The sequence below is a fragment of the Pseudophryne corroboree genome, unplaced genomic scaffold (genome assembly GCF_028390025.1).
Source record: "Pseudophryne corroboree isolate aPseCor3 unplaced genomic scaffold, aPseCor3.hap2 scaffold_567, whole genome shotgun sequence".
Taxonomy (NCBI): domain Eukaryota; kingdom Metazoa; phylum Chordata; class Amphibia; order Anura; family Myobatrachidae; genus Pseudophryne; species Pseudophryne corroboree.
The window spans coordinates 349,948-364,744 of NW_026970166.1; the positions used below are offsets into that span (position 1 = coordinate 349,948).

A 14,797-nucleotide genomic window follows, 5' to 3' on the forward strand; every position below is an offset into this window, starting at 1 on the left:
TGATATTTTTGCTCTTTTATTTTTACTTAAAGTACAATAACTTTTACCATTTTAATTTGTTTTAATAGTATATTGACAGTATTGTTTTCTTTCAAAAATCCACTTAATTTTCTTTACCCTATTATTAAAATGGTAATTGACAAAAACAAACTACATTGTCACCAGAAGAGCAGTACAAAATATACAAGTGATATATTAAAATCATCTTTCCAGCTTTAATTTCAATGATGCCTTGGTGCAACAATTTTGTGAGAAACATCTTCACCCATAAAGAAAGATTTTCTTTATTCCTTACCTGTGTGCTGATTAGATATCACCTTGTATTCACATTAAACAGACTTCCCCATGAGGAAGCAGCAAGGATGCAGTGACGTTTATGTTTCCTGGTGTCAACCTGTATTATTTCAGTAGACATTGAAATGAGGATGCATCTTGCTTCCTTTCCAATGAAGCAAGTTTAATTCAGTAATAGGTGGATAATCATTCCTACAAAGGTGTTAATCAGAGACTTGGCTTTGTGGACACTTTTCAGAGAGCAAATTTGTTAGCATAAACATAAAATCAGAAAATGAAGAGCTGTTTAATCACTCAATTGGACTTTTCTGCCAGCATAATTTTTTTTCTCTGCAACCCACTGCTAAATTGTGCTTCCTAGCTGTTTTTTATAAAATCACTTAATCAAATCTAACTCTGATTACATCAGAGAAGGCCGGGTACCCTACACCATAAGAGGGGGTTTGAAATTTTGACTTGTCTACTTAAAGATCACCAAAATCTGATAACAAGGTCAATTACGTCCCTGGGTGGGATTGAATCACCAACCTTTAGGTTAATAGCCATACACACTGACTGATTGCGCCACAGCGACACTTTGCAAAAGTACATACTGACAAAGGCTAATAAGCATTCATCTAGAACGTTTCCTAGAAAAACTTTAAAAAGTCAATAATCTGGAGAATTTTTGTAAGAAACACATTGGTACTTTCCCATGATGAGTGAGTGCTTCAGGATCTCTTGCACTTACATGGGCTATTAACCAAAAGGTTCCCACCCAGTGATGTAATTGACCTTGTGATCAGATTTTGGTGATCTTTAAGTAGACAAGTCAAAATTTCAAACCCCCTCTTATGGTGTAGGGTACCTGGCCTTCTCTGACGTAATCAGAGTTAGATTTAATTAAGGTGCGCAAGGACATAGAAGGGAGCGGTTTAAGAAAAGAGAAGTGGAAACAGACAGCAAACTAGACGGGAGAGAGACCTGAGACAAAGAGATCTGAATTATACGAGAGCCGACCAGGGGAAACACAAATTATGCAGTCAAGTTTCCCACATTTGGGGAAATCGCAGGAGCAGCACACCCAGAGTGCAATGGGTGAGCCTTGCCCTGGGAGAAGCACCTTCATGATCATAGTATCTCACCTGGCAGGTAAGTAGGAGTTGGGCTAGTGCTGGGGAGGGTCGCTGCTCGGGTACGCCCCTGTCAAGTGAAGGAGATCCAACTGAGGCAGCACAAGGGAACTCTCGAAAGAAGAACAAGGCTAGAGGAAGATCTGAGACAAAGAAATCTGACTTTTACCAGAGCTGACCAGAGGAAAGCACAAACACAGTCCCCCACTACCACCAGGAAACATTAACGCCACTGCATCCTTGCTGCTTTCTCATGTGGAAGTCTATTTAATGTGAAAACAAGGTGCTATCTAATTAGCACACAGAAAAGAAAATTAAGTGAATTTTTGAAAGAAAACAATACTGTCAATATACTATTAAAACAAATTAAAATGGTAAAAGTTATTGTACTTTAAGTAAAAATAAAAGAGCAAAAATGTCAATCCCAGTTTTGGATTACTTTAATTAACAAAAAAAATGCATATAGCAGAGGATAGTTTCAATCTGCCTACCTCTGGGTTATGGACCCAGCATGCTTCCATTACAGTACTCTGCTGCACATGTAAGTGCAAGAGATCCTGAAGCACTCACTCATCATGGGAAAGTACCAATGTGTTTCTTCATTGGTTGATGGAAGAAACATCTTACAAAAACTCTCCACATTATTGACTTTTTAAAATGTTTCTAGGAAACGTTCTAGATGAATGCTTATTAGCCTTTTTCAGTATATGCTTTTGCAAAGTGTCGCTGTGGCGCAATCAGTTAGTGTGTAAGGCTATTAACCAAAAAGTTGGTGGTTCAATCCCACCCAGGGACGTAATTGACCTTGTTATCAGATTTTGGTGATCTTTATGTAGACAAGTAAAAATTTCAAACCCCCTCTTATGGTGTAGGGTACCTGGCCTTCTCTGATGTAATCAGAGTTAGATTTGATTCAGTGATTTTATAAAAAACAGCTAGGAAGCACAATTTAGCAGTGGGTTGCAGAGAAAAAGAAATATGCTGGCAAAAAAATCCAATTGAGTGATTAAACAGCTCTTCATTTTCTGGCTTTATTTTTATGCTAACACATTTGTTCTGTGAAAAGTGTCCACAAAGCCAAGTCTCTGATTAACACCTTTGTAGGGATGGTTTTTCACCTATTACTAAATTAAACTTGCTTCATTGGAAAGGCAGCAAGATGCATCCTCATTTCAATATCTACAGAAATAATACAGGTTGACACCAGGAAACATTAACGCCACTGCAAACTTGCTGCTTTCTCATGTGGAAGTCTGTTTAATGTGAAAACAAGGTGATATCTAATTAGCACACAGGTAAGGAATTAAGAAAATCTTTATTTAAGGGTGAAGATGTTTCTCACAAAATCGTTGCCCCAATGCATCATTGAAATTCAAGCTGGAAAGATGATTTTAATATATCACTTGTACATTTTGTATTGCTCTTCTGGTGACAATGTAGTTTGTTTTTGTCAATTACCATTTTAATAATCGGGTAAAGAAAATTAATTGGATTTTTGAAAGAAAACAATACTGTCAATATACTATTAAAACAAATTAAAATGGTAAAAGTTATTGTACTTTAAGTAAAAATAAAAGAGCAAAAATATCAATCCCAGTTTTGGATTACTTTAATTAACAAAAAAAAATGCATATAGCAGAGGATAGTTTCAATCTGCCTACCTCTGGGTTATGGACCCAGCATGCTTCCATTACAGTACTCTGCTGCACATGTAAGTGCAAGAGGTCCTGAAGCACTCACTTATCATGGGAAAGTACCAATGTGTTTCTTCATTGGTTGATGGAAGAAACATCTTACAAAAACTCTCCACATTATTGACTTTTTAAAATGTTTCTAGGAAGCGTTCTAGATGAATGCTTATTAGCCTTTGTCAGTATGTACTTTTGCAAAGTGTCGCTGTGGCGCAATCAGTTAGTGTGTATGGTTATTAACCAAAAGGTTGGTGGTTCAATCCCACCCAGGGACGTAATTGACCTTGTTATCAGATTTTGGTGATCTTTAAGTAGACAAGTCAAAATTTCAAACCCCCTGTTATGGTGTAGGGTACCTGGCCTTCTCTGATGTAATCAGAGTTAGATTTGATTCAGTGATTTTATAAAAACAGCTAGGAAGCACAATTTAGCAGTGGGTTGCAGAGAAAAAGAAATATGCTGGCAAAAAAATCCAATTGAGTGATTAAACAGCTCTTCATTTTCTGGCTTTATTTTTATGCTAACAAATTTGTTCTCTGAAAAGTGTCCACAAAGCCAAGTCTCTGATTAACACCTTTGTAGGGATGGTTTTTCACCTATTACTAAATTAAACTTGCTTCATTGGAAAGGCAGCAAGATGCATCCTCATTTCAATGTCTACTGAAATAATATAGGTTGACACCAGGAAACATTAACGCCACTGCATCCTTGCTGCTTTCGCATGTTGAAGTCTGTTTAATGTGAAAACAAGGTGATATCTAATTAGCACACAGGTAAGGAATTAAGAAAATCTTTATTCAAGGGTGAAGGTGTTTCTCACAAAATCGTTACCCCAATGCATCATTGAAATTCAAGCTGGAAAGATGATTTTAATATATCACTTGTACATTTTGTATTGCTCTTCTGGTGACAATGTAGTTTGTTTTTGTCAATTACCATTTTAATAATAGGGTAAAGAAAATTAAGTGGATTTTTGAAAGAAAACAATACTGTCAATATACTATTAAAACAAATTAAAAAGGTAAAAGTTATTGCACTTTAAGTAAAAATAAAAGAGCAAAAATATCAATCCCAGTTTTGGATTACTTTAATTAACAAAAAAAAATGCATATAGCAGAGGATAGTTTCAATCTGCCTACCTCTGGGTTATGGGCCCAGCATTTTTCCATTGCAGTACTCTGCTGCACATGTAAGTGCAAGAGATCCTGAAGCACTCACTCATCATGGGAAAGTACCAATGTGTTTCTTCGTTGGTTGATGGAAGAAACATCTTACAAAAACTCTCCAGATTATTGACTTTTTAAAGTTTTTCTAGGAAACGTTCTAGATGAATGCTTATTAGCCTTTGTCAGTATGTACGTTTGTAAAGTGTCTCTGTGGCGCAATCTGTTGGTGTGTTTGGTTATTAATCACAGGGTTGGTGGTTCAATCCCACGCAGGGATGTAATTGACCTTGTTATCAGATTTTGGTGATCTTTAAGTAGACAAGTCAAAATTTCAAACCCCCTTCTTATGGTGTAGGGTACCTGGCCTACTCTGATGTAATCAGAGTTAGATTTGAATCAGTGATTTTATAAAAAAAAACAGCTAGGAAGCACAATTTAGCAGTGGGTTGCAGAGAAAAAGAAATATGCTGGCAGAAAAATCCAATTGAGTGATTAAACAGCTCTTCATTTTCTGGCTTTATTTTTATGCTAACGAATTTGTTCTCTGAAAAGTGTCCACAAAGCCAAGTATCTGATTAACATATTTGTAGGGATGGTTTTTCACCTATTACTAAATTAAACTTGCTTCATTGGAAAGGCAGCAAGATGCATCCTCATTTCAATATCTACTGAAATAATACAGGTTGACACCAGGAAACATTAACGCCACTGCATCCTTGCTGCTTTCTCATGTGGAAGTCTGTTTAATGTGAAAACAAGGTGATATCTAATTAGCACACAGGTAAGGAATAAAGAAAATCTTTATTTAAGGGTGAAGATGTTTCTCACAAAATCGTTGCCCCAATGCATCATTGAAATTCAAGCTGGAAAGATGATTTTAATATATCACTTGTACATTTTGTATTGCTCTTCTGGTGACAATGTAGTTTGTTTTTGTCAATTACCATTTTAATAATCGGGTAAAGAAAATTAATAGGATTTTTGAAAGAAAACAATACTGTCAATATACTATTAAAACAAATTAAAATGGTAAAAGTTATTGTACTTTAAGTAAAAATAAAAGCTAAAATATCAATCCCAGTTTTGGATTACTTTAATGAACAAAAAAAAATGCATATAGCAAAGGATAGTTTCAATCTGCCTACCTCTGGGTTATGGGCCCAGCATGCTTCCATTGCAGTACTCTGCTGCACATGTAAGTGCAAGAGATCCTGAAGCACTCACTCATCATGCGAAAGTACCAATGTGTTTCTTCATTGGTTGCTGGAAGAAACATCTTACAAAAACTCTCCAGATTATTGACTTTTTAAAGTTTTTCTAGGAAACGTTCTAGATGAATGCTTATTAGTCTTTGTCAGTATGTACTTTTCGCAAAGTGTCTCTGTGGCGCAATCGGTTAGTGTGTTCAGCTATTAATCAAAAGGTTGGTGGTTCAATCCCATCCAGGGACGTAATTGACCTTGTGATCAGATTTTGGTAATATTTAAGTAGACAAGTCAAAATTGCAAACCCCCTCTTATGGTGTAGGGTACCTGGCCTTCTCTGATGTAATCAGAGTTAGATTTGATTAAGTGATTTTATAAAAAAACAGCTAGGAAGCACAATTTAGCAGTGGGTTGCAGAGAAAAAGAAAAATGCTGGCAGAAAAATCCAATTAAGTGATTAAACAGCTCTTCATTTTCTGGCTTTATTTTTATGATTACAAATTTGTTCTCTGAAAAGTGTCCACAAAGCCAAGTATCTGATTAACATCTTTGTAGGGATGGTTTTTCACCTATTACTAAATTAAACTTGCTTCATTGGAAAGGCAGCAAGATGCATCCTCATTTCAATATCTACGGAAATAATACAGGTTGACACCAGGAAACATTAACGCCACTGCATCTTTGCTGTTTTCTCATGTGGAAGTCTGTTTAATGTGAAAACAAGGTGATATCTAATTAGCACACAGGTAAGGAATTAAGAAAATCTTTATTTAAGGGTGAAGATGTTTCTCACAAAATCGTTGCCCCAATGCATCATTGAAATTCAAGCTGGAAAGATGATTTTAATATATCACTTGTACATTTTGTATTGCTCTTCTGGTGACAATGTAGTTTGTTTTTGTCAATTACCATTTTAATAATCGGGTAAAGAAAATTAAGTGGATTTTTGAAAGAAAACAATACTGTCAATATACTCTTAAAACAAATTAAAATGGTAAAAGTTATTGTACTTTAAGTAAAAATAAAAGAGCAAAAATATCAATCCCAGTTTTGGATTACTTTAATTAACAAAAAAAAATGCATATAGCAGAGGATAGTTTCAATCTGCCTACCTCTGGGTTATGGACCCAGCATGCTTCCATTACAGTACTCTGCTGCACATGTAAGTGCAAGAGGTCCTGAAGCACTCACTTATCATGGGAAAGTACCAATGTGTTTCTTCATTGGTTGATGGAAGAAACATCTTACAAAAACTCTCCACATTATTGACTTTTTAAAATGTTTCTAGGAATCGTTCTAGATGAATGCTTATTAGCCTTTGTCAGTATGTACTTTTTCAAAGTGTAGCTGTGGCGCAATCAGTTAGTGTGTAAGGCTATTAACCAAAAGGTTGGTTGTTCAATCCCACCCAGGGACTTAATTGACCTTGTTATCAGATTTTGGTGATCTTTAAGTAGACAAGTCAAAATTTCAAACCCCCTGTTATGGTGTAGGGTACCTGGCCTTCTCTGATGTAATCAGAGTTAGATTTGATTCAGTGATTTTATAAAAACAGCTAGGAAGCACAATTTGGCAGTGGGTTGCAGAGAAAAAGAAATATGCTGGCAGAAAAATCCAATTGAGTGATTAAACAGCTCTTCATTTTCTGGCTTTATTTTTATACTAACTAATTTGTTCTCTGAAAAGTGTCCACAAAGCCAAGTATCTGATTAACATATTTGTAGGGATGGTTTTTCACCTATTACTAAATTAAACTTGCTTCATTGGAAAGGCAGCAAGATGCATCCTCATTTCAATATCTACTGAAATAATACAGGTTGATACCAGGAAACATTAACGCCACTGCATCCTTGCTGCTTTCTCATGTGGAAGTCTGTTTAATGTGAAAACAAGGTGATATCTAATTAGCACACAGGTAAGGAATTAAGAAAATCTTTATTTAAGGGTGAAGATGTTTCTCACAAAATCGTTGCCCCAATGCATCATTGAAATTCAAGCTGGAAAGATGATTTTAATATATCACTTGTACATTTTGTATTGCTCTTATGGTGACAATGTAGTTTGTTTTTGTCAATTACCATTTTAATAATAGGGTAAAGAAAATTAAGTGGATTTTTGAAAGAAAACAATACTGTCAATATACTATTAAAACAAATTAAAATGGTAAAAGTTATTGTACTTTAAGTAAAAATAAAAGCTAAAATATCAATCCCAGTTTTGGATTACTTTAATGAACAAAAAAAAAATGCATATAGCAAAGGATAGTTTCAATCTGCCTACCTCTGGGTTATGGGCCCAGCATGCTTCCATTGCAGTACTCTGCTGCACATGTAAGTGCAAGAGATCCTGAAGCACTCACTCATCATGCGAAAGTACCAATGTGTTTCTTCATTGGTTGCTGGAAGAAACATCTTACAAAAACTCTCCAGATTATTGACTTTTTAAAGTTTTTCTAGGAAACGTTCTAGATGAATGCTTATTAGTCTTTGTCAGTATGTGCTTTTTGCAAAGTGTCGCTGTGGCGCAATCAGTTAGTGTGTAAGGCTGTTAACCAAAAGGTTGGTGGTTCAATCCCACCCAGGGACTTAATTGACCTTGTTATCAGATTTTGGTGATATTTAAGTAGACAAGTCAAAATTGCAAACCCCCTCTTATGGTATAGGGTACCTGGCCTTCTCTGATGTAATCAGAGTTAGATTTGATTAAGTGATTTTATAAAAAAACAGCTAGGAAGCACAATTTAGCAGTGGGTTGCAGAGAAAAAGAAAAATGCTGGCAGAAAAATCCAATTGAGTGATTAAACAGCTCTTCATTTTCTGGCTTTATTTTTATGATTACAAATTTGTTCTCTGAAAAGTGTCCACAAAGCCAAGTATCTGATTAACATCTTTGTAGGGATGGTTTTTCACCTATTACTAAATTAAACTTGCTTCATTGGAAAGGCAGCAAGATGCATCCTCATTTCAATATCTACGGAAATAATACAGGTTGACACCAGGAAACATTAACGCCACTGCATCTTTGCTGTTTTCTCATGTGGAAGTCTGTTTAATGTGAAAACAAGGTGATATCTAATTAGCACACAGGTAAGGAATTAAGAAAATCTTTATTTAAGGGTGAAGATGTTTCTCACAAAATCGTTGCCCCAATGCATCATTGAAATTCAAGCTGGAAAGATGATTTTAATATATCACTTGTACATTTTGTATTGCTCTTCTGGTGACAATGTAGTTTGTTTTTGTCAATTACCATTTTAATAATCGGGTAAAGAAAATTAATTGGATTTTTCAAAGAAAACAATACTGTCAATATACTATTAAAACAAATTAAAATGGTAAAAGTTATTGTACTTTAAGTAAAAATAAAAGAGCAAAAATATCAATCCCAGTTTTGGATTACTTTAATTAACAAAAAAAAATGCATATAGCAGAGGATAGTTTCAATCTGCCTACCTCTGGGTTATGGACCCAGCATGCTTCCATTACAGTACTCTGCTGCACATGTAAGTGCAAAAGATCCTGAAGCACTCACTCATCATGGGAAAGTACCAATGTGTTTCTTCATTGGTTGATGGAAGAAACATCTTACAAAAACTCTCCACATTATTGACTTTTTAAAATGTTTCTAGGAATCGTTCTAGATGAATGCTTATTAGCCTTTGTCAGTATGTACTTCTGCAAAGTGTCGCTGTGGCGCAATCAGTTAGTGTGTAAGGCTGTTAACCAAAAGGTTGGTGGTTCAATCCCACCCAGGGACTTAATTGACCTTGTTATCAGATTTTGGTGATCTTTAAGTAGACAAGTCAAAATTTCAAACCCCCTGTTATGGTGTAGGGTACCTGGCCTTCTCTGATGTAATCAGAGTTAGATTTGATTCAGTGATTTTATAAAAACAGCTAGGAAGCACAATTTAGCAGTGGGTTGCAGAGAAAAAGAAATATGCTGGCAGAAAAATCCAATTGAGTGATTAAACAGCTCTTCATTTTCTGGCTTTATTTTTATGCTAACAAATTTGTGCTCTGAAAAGTGTCCACAAAGCCAAGTATCTGATTAACACCTTTGTAGGGATGGTTTTTCACCTATTATTAAATTAAACTTGCTTCATTGGAAAGGCAGCAAGTGATGTCATCCAAGCAGTGGGTCAAAGTTGGCTTCAAACCTCGTCTGCTTATGAAAAGAGAAAAGGGGTATGCAGGGCATGGCGGCCTTTTGCGGTGCTTGGATGACCCCTAGTTCGCATTAAATAATGCAGTCGAGTTTCCCACATTTGGGGAAATCACAGGGGTCAGCATACCCAGAATGCAATGAATGAACCGCACCCTGGGAGAACAGTCTTCATGACCATGGTATCTCCTATGCAAAATAAGTATGATTTGGGATAGGGCTGGGGAGGGCCGCTGCTCAGGCACATCTCTGTCAAGTAAAGGAGATTCAACTGAGGCAGCACAAGGGAACTCTCATCTGGGGACAACAACTGCAGGGAGAACACATATTTTCAGATGAACATGGGAGGGCAGAAGGCTGCCTAATACTGAAGCACCCTCAAACAACAAACCAAATGCAACAACTAGTGCAAGTATTCCTGGGGGAAGGCCTGCAGCAGATGGATTTGCATATGGCGATGTCATCCAAGCAGTGGGTCAAAGTTGGCTTCAACCCTCGTCTGCATATGAAAAGAGAAAAGGGGCGTGCAGGGCATGGCGGCCTTTTGCGGCACTTGGATGACCCCTAGTTCGCATTAAACACCTCCACCCTCCGTCGGTGTGGGGCTCATGTTGGCTATGCCCCAGCCCCTGAAGGATTCAAGCTGATTTCTTGCAGCAGCTGGGCACTGTAACAGCTCCAGAGCTGCTCTGTAAGGCAAGTAAAAGGGTGTGGGCCCTGCAGCACTACCTGTAGTTTGCATTGTGCATTGGAAGGCACAAAGTAAGCAGACGGGAGGAGAAGTCAGGATAGTGCACAAGGGTATAGACGGGAGGGGCTCAAGAAAAAAGAAGTGGAAACAGACAGCAAACTAGGCTTCCAATGCACAATGCAAACTACAGGTAGTGCTGCAGGGCCCACACCCTTTTACTTGCCTTACAGAGCAGCTCTGGAGCTGTTTAATCACTCAATTGGATTTTTCTGCCAGCATAATTTTTCTCTTACGTCCTAGAGGATGCTGGGGACTCCGTAAGGACCATGGGGGATAGACGGGCTCCGCAGGAGACATGGGCACTTTAAGAAAGACTTTAGATCTGGGTGTGCACTGGCTCCTCCCTTTATGCCCCTCCTCCAGACCTCAGTTTACTACTGTGCCCAGAGGAGACTGGGTGCTTTTCAGGGAGCTCTCCTGAGTTTCCTGACAGAAAGTTTATTTGTTAGATTTTTTTATTTTCAGGGAGCCTGCTGGCAACAGACTCCCTGCATCGAGGGGCGGAGGGGAGAGATGCACACCTACTTCTGTGAGTTGATAGGCTCTGCTTCTTAGGCTACTGTACAGCATTAGCTCCAGAGGGATCGGTACGCAGGTCTCACCCTCGCCGTCCGTCCCAGAGCCGCGCCGCCGTCCCCCTCGCAGAGCCGGAAGATAGAAGCCGGGTGAGTATGAGAAGAAAAGAAGACTTCAGAGGCGGCGGAAGACTTCATGATCTTCACTGAGGTAACGCACAGCAGTAAAGCTGTGCTCCATTGCTCCAATACACCTCACACACGGCAGTCAGTGTAAGGGTGAAGGGCGCAGGGGGGACGCCCTGGGCAGCAATATAGACCACTCTTTGGCAAAATAAATATATATGCAGCTAGGCACTGTATATATATATATAAGAGCCCCCGCCATTTTTTTACTACATTTGAGCGGGACAGAAGCCCATCGCTGAGGGGGTGGGGCTTCTCCCTCAGCACTCACCAGCGCCATTTTCTCCACAGCACCGCTGAGGGGAAGCTCCACGGACTCTCCCCTGCTTATACCACGGTAGAAAGAGGGTCTTAAAGAAGAGGGGGGCACATAATTAGGCGCATATATATATGGAAATACAGCGCTACTGGGTAAACATAAAATTATTGTGTTTTTTTCCTGGGTCATATAGCGCTGGGGTGTGTGCTGGCATACTCTCTCTCTCTGTCTCTCCAAAGGGCCTTGTTGGGGAACTGTCCTCAGATAAGAGGATTCCCTGAGTGTATGGTGTGTCGGTACACGTGTGTCGACATGTCTGAGGTAGAAGGCTCTCCTAGAGAGGAGCAGGAGCAAATTAATGTGGTGTCTCCATCGACAACGCCGACACCTGACTGGATGGATATGTGGAATGTTTTAAGTGCTAATGTAAACTTATTACACAAGAGATTAGACAAAGCTGAAGCTAGGGAACAGTCAGGGAGTCAACCCATGCCTGTCCCTATGTCGCAGGGACCTTCGGGGTCTCAAAAGCGCCCACTATCCCAAATAGTTGACACAGATACCGACATAGTGTCGACTACGATGATGCAAAGTTACAGCCAAAATTGGCTAAATGTATTCGATATATGATTATTGCAATAAAAGATGTTTTGCACATCACAGAGTCCCCTGTCCCTGACACGAGGGTACACATGTATAAGGGAAAGAAACCTGAGATAACCTTTCCCCCCTCACATGAGTTGAACGAATTATGTGAAAAAGCTTGGGAATCTCCAGACAAAAAGCTGCAGATTCCCAAAAGGATTCTTATGGCGTATCCTTTCCCGCCAATGGACAGGATACGGTGGGAATCCTCCCCTAGGGTGGATAAAGCATTGACACGCTTATCCAAAAAGGTAGCGCTGCCATCCCAGGATACGGCTACCATCAGGGACCCTGCTGACCGCAAGCAGGAGGTTACCCTAAAGTCCATTTACACACATTCTGGTACCTTACTCAGACCGGTAATTGCGTCGGCCGGGGTTGTAGCGCAGTGGCAGTATGGACAGATACCTTATCAGCAGAGATTGAGACCCTAGATAAGGATGCTATGTTATTGACCATAGGGCATATAAAAGATGCTGTCCTATATATGAGAGATGCTCAAAGTGACATTAGTCTACTGGGTTCTAGAATAAACGCTATGTCGATTTCTGCTAGACGAGTCCTATGGACCCGGCAATGGACAGGTGATGCCGACTCAAAAAGGCATATGGAGGTTTTACCTTACAGGGGTGAGGAATTGTTTGGGGAAGGTCTCTCGGACCTAGTCTCCACAGCTACAGCTGGTAAATCAAATTTTTTGCCTTATATTCCCTCACAGCCTAAGAAAGCACCACATTATCAAATGCAGTCCTTTCGATCACAGAGAAACAAGAAAGTACGAGGTGCGTCCTTTCTTGCCAGAGGTAAGGGCAGAGGGAAGAAGCTGCACAACACAGCTAGTTCCCAGGAACAGAAGTCCTCCCCGGCCTCTACAAAATCCACCGCATGACGCTGGGGCTCCGCTAAAGGAGTCCGCCCAGTTGGGGGCACGTCTTCGAGTTTTCAGCCACATCTGGGTTCATTCGCAGGTGGATCCCTAGGCAATAGAAATTGTTTCTCAGGGTTACAAGCTGAAATTCGAAGAGGTGCCTCCTCGCCGGTTTTTCAAATCGGCCCTACCATCTTCTCCCCAGGAAAGGGAGATAGTGTTAAATGCAATTCACAAATTGTATCTTCAACATATGCCGCTGTTCGGGCACCCCCCTGTCAAGTGAAAGAGATCCAACTGAGGCAGCACAAGGGAACTCTCGAAAGAAGAACAAGGCTAGAGGAAGATCTGAGACAAAGAAATCAGACTTTTTCCAGAGCTGACCAGAGGAAAGCACAAACACAGTCCCCCACTACCACAAATAATGCAGTCGAGTTTCCCACATTTGGGGAAATCACAGGGGTCAGCATACCCAGAATGCAATGAATGAACCTCACCCTGGGAGAAAAATCTTCATGACCATGGTATCGCCTATGCAAAATAAGTATGATTTGGGATAGGGCTGGGGAGGGCCGCTGCTCAGGCACATCTCTGTCAAGTAAAGGAGATTCAACTGAGGCAGCACAAGGGAACTCTCATCTGGGGACAACAACTGCAGGGAGAACACATATTTTCAGATGAACATGTGAGGGCAGAAGGCTGCCTAATGCTGAAGCACCCCCAAACAACAAACCAAATGCAACAACTAGTGCAAGCATTCCTGGGGGAAGGCCTGCAGCAGATGGATTTGCATATGGTGATGTCATCCAAGCAGTGGGTCAAAGTTGGCTTCAACCCTCGTCTGCATATGAAAAGAGAAAAGGGGCGTGCAGGGCATGGCGGCCTTTTGCAGCGCTTGGATGACCCCTAGTTCGCATTACACACCTCCACCCTCCTTCGGTGTGGGGCTCATGTTGGCTATGCCCCAGCCCCTGAAGCATTCAAGCTGATTTCTTGCAGCAGCTGGGCACTGTAACTGCTCCAGAGCTACTCTGTAAGGCAAGTAAAAGGGTGTGGGCCCTGCAGCACTACCTGTAGTTCGCATTGTGCGTTGGAAGGCACGAAGTAAGCAGACGGGAGAAGTCAGGATAGTGCGCAAGGGCATAGAAGGGAGCGGCTCAAGAAAAGAGAAGTGGAAACAGACAGCAAACTAGGCTGTAGAGAGACCTGAGACAAAGAGATCTGAATTATACGAGAGCCGACGAGGGGAAACACAAATTATGCAGTCAAGTTTCCCACATTTGGGGAAATCGCAGGAGCAGCACACCCAGAGTGCAATGGTTGAGCCTTGCCCTGGGAGAAGCACCTTCATGATCATAGTATCTCACCTGGCAGGTAAGTAGGAGTTGGGCTAGAGCTGGGGAGGGTCGCTGCTCGGGTTCCCCCCTGTGAAGTGAAGGAGATCCAACTGAGGCAGCACCAGGGAACTCTCGAAAGAAGAACAAGGCTAGAGGAAGATCTGAGACAAAGAAATCTGACTTTTACCAGAGCTGACCAGAGGAAAGCACAAACACAGTCCCCCACTACCACAAATAATGCAGTCGAGTTTCCCACATTTGGGAAAATCACAGGGGTCAGCATACCCAGAATGCAATGAATGAACCTCACCCTGGGAGAACAATCTTCATGACCATGGTATCTCCTATGCAAAATAAGTATGATTTGGGATAGGGCTGGTGAGGGCCGCTGCTCAGGCACATCTCTGTCAAGTAAAGGAGATTCAACTGAGGCAGCACAAGGGAACTCTCATCTGGGGACAACAACTGCAGGGAGACCACATCTTTTCAGATGAACATGGGAGGGCGGAAGGCTGCCTAATACTGAAGCACCATCAAATATCAAACCATATGCAACAACTAGTACAAGCACTCCTGGGGGAAGGTCTGCAGCAGACGGATTTGCA

The 14,797-nt window shown here is 40.4% G+C and overlaps 3 non-coding genes and 2 pseudogenes across 3 annotated transcripts; all 5 read right to left on the reverse strand.

Moving 5' to 3' along the window:
• Window positions 1-1,270: 1,270 nt before the first annotated feature.
• On the reverse strand, window positions 1,271-1,433 carry LOC135033059 (U1 spliceosomal RNA). Its single transcript, XR_010228502.1, has one exon. It is a non-coding gene; the product is annotated as a U1 spliceosomal RNA (small nuclear RNA).
• An 8,225-nt stretch (window positions 1,434-9,658) lies between these two features.
• Window positions 9,659-9,837, reverse strand: LOC135033131 (U1 spliceosomal RNA; annotated as a pseudogene).
• A 3,402-nt stretch (window positions 9,838-13,239) lies between these two features.
• Window positions 13,240-13,403, reverse strand: LOC135032990 (U1 spliceosomal RNA). The gene has a single exon (XR_010228436.1). It is a non-coding gene; the product is annotated as a U1 spliceosomal RNA (small nuclear RNA).
• Window positions 13,404-14,101: 698 nt separating this feature from the next.
• Window positions 14,102-14,237, reverse strand: LOC135033105 (U1 spliceosomal RNA; annotated as a pseudogene).
• A 152-nt stretch (window positions 14,238-14,389) lies between these two features.
• On the reverse strand, window positions 14,390-14,553 carry LOC135033169 (U1 spliceosomal RNA). Its single transcript, XR_010228580.1, has one exon. It is a non-coding gene; the product is annotated as a U1 spliceosomal RNA (small nuclear RNA).
• Between the last annotated feature and the right edge of the window lie 244 nt (window positions 14,554-14,797).